The sequence below is a fragment of the Physeter macrocephalus genome, chromosome 19, assembly GCF_002837175.3.
Source record: "Physeter macrocephalus isolate SW-GA chromosome 19, ASM283717v5, whole genome shotgun sequence".
In the NCBI taxonomy this organism is placed as follows: Eukaryota; Metazoa; Chordata; class Mammalia; order Artiodactyla; family Physeteridae; genus Physeter; species Physeter macrocephalus.
Window position 1 is genome coordinate 65681359 of NC_041232.1, and position 5911 is coordinate 65687269.

Sequence of the window (5911 nt, forward strand, 5' to 3'; positions counted from 1 at the left end):
GTGTACAAGGTAGCAGTATTTTAAATTTAGATAGAATGTGGGGAAAATTAGGATCAAATGGGCATTCATTTCTTGACTGTAGCGCCATTAGCCCTCAATTAACTCTTTGTAGGGAATGGTTAAGCCATCAAAAACTAAACCAATAGTTTTTATATTAAAATGCTTCTCCATACTAGTAACAATTTGAAGTCACTAAAAACTAAGTATTTACCTTGAAATGAACTGACAAACAGAAGAAAAACAAATTATGAAAAATGCTAATCATCTAAATGGATCCATGTCCACCCTTTGTGTCTGCTTCATACATTCTACCTACCCACACCACTCCAAAAAAGGTTCAGGTTATTATGTCCCTAAGTAATCTATTCCTGAATTACTTTTAAAGAGACAAACTGCTCTGTAGTGTATAAGTTACTTAGGTCTACACATTCTAGCATGATGCACTTCCATTGTCCTAGCTCTCAAATTTGGAAATCTCCTCAGGTTCAGTCTCCTTTTAAAACCTTTCCAAATAAACATAATTAGAATTTGTGATCCCTAGATTCAAAGACAGTACAGGTTATATGACACCTCCTTTTTTTTGGATTAAATAAAAGCCACAGGATTCTGAATGGCTAAAAACTAAATCTGAATTATTTGTGTCTGCATTGAGTAAACATATTTTTATGTTCATTCTGCTGGACTTCATTAACTACTTCAGGTTCTGCAGGGCTCCTCTGAACCCTTGCCATGGCAAAGCTTATCCCCTGGGTTAATCCAGCTTGGGTAATATTAGCAACCTGGACCATGGAACTTCGAATCTTTGCAAAGGGAGAGACTGCTCTGCTGCTACAGCTCTCTAAAGGAGAAGGAGTTACATGAAGCCCTCTCTCAAGTTCAAGGGTGCCAGATTCGGAGCCGGGGGTCTTTTGAGATACAACTGAATGCACTGGTTCAACTGACAAAAGCTGTGGGCCTGTTGCAGAAGAAGACACATCTAAGTGAGATGGTAGAGAAGGTATCTGTTCCATTGATTCAAATTGAGTTTCTTCGTTAGAAATTTGATCGGTCATTTGATTTCCTTCCTCACTAGCCTGAGAAACAGACCTGGTTTCTGATAGCTGGGTCATTTTGTTTGGTGCACCTTGAACAAATCTGTGGCAATAAATATCCACGGGCTTGGCAAAGCCAGTCAATGTTGTTTATGTTGTCAGCAGAAAGGACTCTTCTTCAGAGAAGACTCATAGCCTTTTCCAAGCCCACTTTCATGAGCAATAGTAACCTCTGAGGGAACATGAATGCTAATATCAGTGTTGCTAGTAGACTGGGATCGACTGCCTAATCGAGGTATTGAAGCAATAATACCACAGCTAGGAAGCACATAGTCTACTGGCCCTGCATTCTCTAAAGAGTTAGCTAGCTGCCTGTCTTCATCAGACTTGGAATTTGTAAGGAATTCATCAGAGTGGTAGGAGTCATTATCTGAAGACATTTCCCCATCTGACTGCCTGGGCTTTATTATCCATCATACTAGTGTTTTCCATGGTTTCAGGACTACTATCTGATTCCCAAAGATTTACTTTAAGTTTGGTTTTAGAGAGTTAACTTTCATTTCAGATTTTGTAAAGTTCCCTAGCTTTCGTAGATTGCTAGATTTGGTCTGTTTCACTTTTTGATTTAGAGATGAAAATTTGCTCATTAAATTTATTTTTCCCTGGGCCAAAGAGCCTTGGTTTTGAGATCTGATGCCAATGATGACTTCATGAGGTTTACTGCTCTCCCTCTCAAGCTTTCTCTCTGTTATAGGTACATCTAATCCCATGGCTTGCTTGGTGATCTGCAGCATCTCTGCAGTGCACTGAAGGGTATCTTTTCCGTCCTCTACTGGATTGCACACTACAGCTCCCAGGGTGTGGAAATAGCCACTTGCTTCTTTATATCTGTAGTGCAGTCGCATGCAGGAGAACTTTGCCTTAGCAAAAAGAGTGGGTTCAGGACCTATTTCAGCTTTTTCCAGGTCTTCTGGACCTAGTCGTTGATACTGGTTTACTTTGTCAATTTCATCGTCATAATAGGCTACATAGTAGGCAGAGGTAGAAAGCAGCAACAGCACATCCACATCTCTGTGAGTTGCATCAATAAAGGTGCACTCTTGGGCTTCCCCGGAAAAAAAATAAATAAATAAAAAATAAATAAAGGTGCACACTTAAAACTGTTGCTTGAGCCAAGCCATAAAAATCACCTCACGACACGTATTTTAATATGAAGTAAATTCTAAACCTACTAATTAGTGTTACTTTATCCTAGCTTCTATTTTGACACTAATATTTGCATGGGTCAAACATGATCGCAGTCAAAAGCATTTTGTCCAGAACGAAAAGCACTTGGCACGTAACAGGCAGTCGAGAAAAATGTCAGCCCTCCACCCCGCCCCGCATTTTTACCAAAGTATAAGCTGCAGTAAATAGTTAATTTCCCTCCCCCCCACCGTCCACCCCCACTTAAACAGAAAAAATCCCAAAAAACAAAAAACGCACACTTTTTTTTTTTTTTAAACACGGACAAGAAAAAAAAGAAAACCGCTTTCAGGGCTTCCCGGCCAGGCCTGCAGCTTGGAAGCAAGGCCCGCGCTTCTTGTTTTTCTCTTCCCGCCAGTCAGGCATCCCCTCCTTCCACGCGATGAACGCGAACACCGCCAGCACCGCATGCAGCCTCGCCACCGCGACAGTGGTCGCGTAAAAGCCACCGTCATCAGGGGACATTAACAGGAGGCTTTGGAAAAGCAGTAATTTACAGGACAAATACAACCTCACAGGAACTTTAACCGTAAGTCCTGGAAAAGGGAGAAACATCTTGAAAGTCTTCGCCAGGCTGCCTGCCTTCAGGCCGGGGCTCGGCAGCGTTGCCCGTGGCGTTCGCCGGCCGCTGGGCAGTCGGAGGAGGCCGGGGGGAGCACGGCCTCGCGTCAGTCCGTCCGTGCGTCGGTCCGTCAGTCCACCAGGCGAAGCTCAGTCAGAGCCACCTGCACCAGAGCTGACGCCTGAAGCGACTGCGGAGACTGGGGGCCACTGCCTCTCTCTCTCTTTTTTTAATTGAAGTATAGTTGATTTACAACGTTGTGTTAGTTTCAGGTGGACAACGTAGTGATTTAGTTACACACACACACAAATATATATACACACACACACATATATATATATTCTTTTTCAGATTCTTTTCCATTGTAGGTTATTAAAAGATATTTAATATAGTTCTCTGTACTATATATTTATTTCATTTATTTTATACATACATTTAGTTCATTTATTTTATTTGTGGTGGTGTGTATCCGTTAATCCCAAACTCCTAATTTATCCCTACCCTATTTCCCTGTTGGTAACCACAAATTTGTTTTCTATGTCTGTGAGTCTGTTTCTGTTTTGTAAATAAGTTCACCTGTATCATTTTGTTCAGATTCCACATATAAGCAATATCATATGAAATTTGTCTTCTTCTGTCTGACTTACTTCACTTAATATGATAGTCTCTAGATCCATCCATGTTGCTGCAAATGGCATTATTTCATTCTTTTTTATGGCTGAGTAATATTCCATTGTATATATGTACCACATCATTTTATCCATTTATCTGTCGATGGACATTTAGGTTGTTTCCATGTCTTGGCTATTGCAAATAGTGCTGCTATATACATTAGGGTGCATGTATCTTTTTTATTTAGAGTTTTCTCTGGATATATGCCCAGGGGTAGGATTGCTGGATCATATGGTAATTCTATTTTTAGTTCTTTTAAGGAACCTCCATGCTGTTCTCCATAGTGGCTAGTGCCTAGCCTCTTTTAATAAAAATTGGCTGATATTTTTGAGCCTTCAGTATGTGTTAGTCACTGTTCTGAGAGTTTAACATGCAATCTCACTTCATCTTCACAAGGGCTTTTTGAGGAAGGTATAGTCTTAAGCTCCATTTTACAGATGGAAAACTAGGGAGTACAGATGTTATTTGCCCAGAGCCCCGCATCTAGGGAGTGATGGGCTGGGGTTCAATCTAGGCAGTCAGCCAACAGAAACTATACTATTAACTAGAGATTTCTGTGAGTCCCTGAATGTAGGTATATGGGTAGTTCTGTACACCATGATGTGACTTGATGGGCTGCCCATAACTTTCTCCCTGTGCAAGTGTCATGATGGTTCAAATCTACCATATTGGTTTCCTAGGGCTCCCATAACAAATTACCACAATCTTGGCAGCTTAAAACACATTTGTTCTTTCATAGTTCTGGCGGATAGAATTTGGAAATCAGATGTCATTCGGGGCATACTTCCTCTGAAGGCTCCAGGGGACTTTCTTGTCTTTTCTACCTTCTGATGGCCCCTGGTGTTCTGTGACTTACAACAGCATCACTCAGTCCCTGCCTCCATCTTCACATGACCTTCTTCTCTGTCTTCTCTTCTTCCTCTAAGGCACCCGTCATTGGATTTAGGGCCCACACTAAATCTAGGATGGTTTTGTCTCAAAATCCTTAACTATTTACATCTGCAAAGACCTTATTTCCAAATAAGGTCATGGGACATTACACGCACCACTTAAGATATATTCTTTTAGATCTAGAATCACTCTGTCCAGAGTCCAATTTTAACAATCAAAAAGTAGGAAAGACTTTTTGTGAATGGATGTGTTTTGGGGTCATTTATTCTGGGACTACAGCAAACCAGGAGTCTTGAAAGAAGACAGGAAGTGAAGATGAGACACAAAAAAGGGCAGATGAGAGGGAAGGAATTGAACACAAATTTCAGTTTATTTGTAGTTTGGATAAAGGTTTTGCTGAGAGTATATTCTCCTGAGTGGCCTTCATAGAAGGGGATAGAAGAGGCAGTCAACCACCCAGTGAAAACCTCCGTCTACCAGTTTTCCAACATGAGCTCTAACTTGCACCGGGGCCTGCATAATTTTTTGAAACTGTGTTCAGAAGTACAGATTGTAAATCTCACTTGCAGCAACAAAAACAATTTCTAATTGCATAGAAAGCAAACTGCCACCAGCAAGGCAAGTCCACTGCCCCCTCATTTTTTGGAACATATAAATTGTCTCTTTTACTCTTAAACCTCCAAAACGTCAGTTTGCAGAATCCATCTGGCTCTCTCCATGAATATTTTTTGGAGCATTTTAGAAAAAGCACTGCTCATTGACTAAGAAAGGATAGTACTGAGCATGAGACCAAAACCATACCCCACTGAGATCTCAGTGACTGAAGGCCAGCCTTTTACGTCTCATTGCCTCGGTCTCTCCATGAGCCAATTTACCTCCCAGGGATCCTGTGAGTATTACAGATACACATTTAGACAAAAGCAGGCAACCTCAATGCCAAGAACGTGTAGGGAGCTCTGTGTGTAGTTGTGTGACTAACTGCATATATGTGCCATGGTGGGAGGTGTTACCATCTTTCTAAACAGGCAGGGGTTTGTACCATGTCTAAGAAGCAAGTCTTGTGTAGTAAAATATCGCCAGTGCCCTCATCCTTGTACTGTACAAGAAGAGGCTCCAGAGCTAGCACTTAAAAGTGTGAAACTGGAAAGAGTACTGTACTGAGTTTGCAAGTGTTAAGAGCGTCTGGATTTTAAACTGATGAAGATGATGCCGAGTTAAATGACTTGCCCAAAAGGTCAATGATTGCATCATGCCATTTAGGTTAAAAGGGAAAGACTTGTATTATAATGTTCATTCATCCAGCATTCATTCCAGTATTCTACCTTCAAAATAAATCCTAAATCCAATCACTTCCTACCATCTGTACCACTACTGGCCTTTTCCAAAACATCATTCTTCCTGCCTGAGTTTTTGCAATAGCCTTTTAGCAGTTCACACTCTTCCTATCCTTGTTCATTCCCCAGCCTCTAATCTGCATAAAAATCTGAGTTATCCCTTTAAACTGTTAGGT

General features: G+C 41.1%; 1 pseudogene; it reads right to left on the reverse strand.

Moving 5' to 3' along the window:
• Positions 1-632: 632 nt before the first annotated feature.
• LOC102990188 (phosphatidylinositide phosphatase SAC2-like) lies at positions 633-2741 on the reverse strand (annotated as a pseudogene).
• Between the last annotated feature and the right edge of the window lie 3170 nt (positions 2742-5911).